At 39.3% G+C, this 1,746-nt stretch overlaps 1 non-coding gene across 1 annotated transcript; it reads right to left on the minus strand.

Moving 5' to 3' along the window:
- Nucleotides 1–295: 295 nt before the first annotated feature.
- Nucleotides 296–406, minus strand: LOC119874329. The gene has a single exon (XR_005368201.1). It is a non-coding gene; the product is annotated as a U6 spliceosomal RNA (small nuclear RNA).
- Nucleotides 407–1,746: the final 1,340 nt, after the last annotated feature.

Below are 1,746 nucleotides of genomic sequence, written 5' to 3' on the forward strand. Positions count from 1 at the left end.
ACATCAAGTGTCCCAGACCCAATCAACTAAGCAAATCTCATAAACCATCTGGATCTACCTTAGAAATCCAGGTGTATTTCTCCTAAAGCTTCCACATTGACCTTTCCACTTGGCTCAAGGCATTAATCCAGGTATAGCTGGATATATTAGAAATCACACAGACTCTACCTTGCCCTGCAAGTAGAAAATCTATGGCCAATATCATCTATAACAAGCCTGGCCACAGAGTTAATGCTAACCTGAATGCATTCTAGGGTTGAGTTTGTATCTTTGATCACCTCAACTAATATCAAAGACAAATTTTGTATCACCCTTTCTTCGTGAATTTGTATGCCATCCTTGCACAGGGTCCATGTTAATCTTTGTATCATTCCAATTTTAGTGTATGTGCTACTGAAGCGAGCACTTGTATCACCTTTTCTAATAGAATTTTCTAATTCTAATTTTCCTTACAATGAATCATATTGTAGGGAAAACCAACTATGAAGTTGGTGTAAGTAGCAAATCAACTACCTCTCTGGGGAGATTCCCCAAGCAACTAAGTGTAGCTCAGTTTGGAGAGAACTGTATTCAGGGCTACAGTATCTCCTGTGGATGTTCCCTTAAAACCTTGGAGATCTCTTATGATTACTTCTAAGAGGAAAATCATCATTTTGGGGGAGAGAAATAAGCCAATACTTGGCTTCCACACAAGACCTACTCCCCTACTCCCAAGAGTACACTTGGTATTCCTAAAAAAGAGAGCTGTTTACAATGAGTGGAGCTCCTGAAGTGGAATCTACATCATGCAAGAGCATCGCTCTAGTGTGGTGACATCGCTCCAGTGTGGTGAAGAGCTCTAGTGTGGTCTCCTAGCCATCTGGTAGGTCTTCAGTTTCTATAATTGAGTCTAGTGGTTGTTTTTGAAGGTAATGTTTGAGGATGTCTACAGTATTTGTACCGGGGTAAGGGGAGGATTTGTACTGGGAAGTGTCGGGACTAGAGTCCATTCTGTCTGGTCCAAACCATCAGCCAGATAACCTTCATGCAATCCCAGAAATCACTATGCTACATCAGTGGGAATGTGGATGAAACAGATAACTAAAGATGTTTACAAGATTTGTACTGGGAAGTGTAAGGACTAGAGTTATCACTTTCTCTTTTGGTAATTTTAAGATGAATGGCTATCAAATGGTGACAAGAGCAGCCTTGTGGGGAGTTATGATCCAGAAATCAGTTAAATTTAAGTGCTTGATAATTTGGGAGAGACACACAGAGAATTTTTTCTGAAGAAGGCTCCAGGAGTGGTCTAAAGGAAAAAAAAAGAAATATTCATGTCCTTTTGTCATCCATGTCTCCCAGGTTTAAGATGAACCTTCTGCAGATGCCACCTTGTTACTCTTCCTCCAGTCCCATAAAATATTTGTGTCCCATTACAATTGTTATAACTTTACATTTTCTCAATCACCCCCTAATTATACTCCAAGTTTTCATTTAGAAGGGATAGGTGCAAAAGTTACAAAAGCAATTTAACTAAACTTATAATGCTTTGTTTTTCCCCTCACTTTGGCCAGTGTGGACTACCATAGGGGAACTTAGCAAGCAGTGTACTCAGCTAAGTGATCATTATCTTTTTCACATAACTATGCCACTCTTCTAAGAGAATCCAGGTAGTTGAATAACAATTAAATTCAAGTTGTACAAACCAAGCCACCCTGGAGTTAATATTGGGAAAAATAATAAGCACTATGCTCCCATGCTCAATAA

The sequence above is a fragment of the Canis lupus genome, chromosome 12, assembly GCF_011100685.1.
Source record: "Canis lupus familiaris isolate Mischka breed German Shepherd chromosome 12, alternate assembly UU_Cfam_GSD_1.0, whole genome shotgun sequence".
Taxonomy (NCBI): domain Eukaryota; kingdom Metazoa; phylum Chordata; class Mammalia; order Carnivora; family Canidae; genus Canis; species Canis lupus.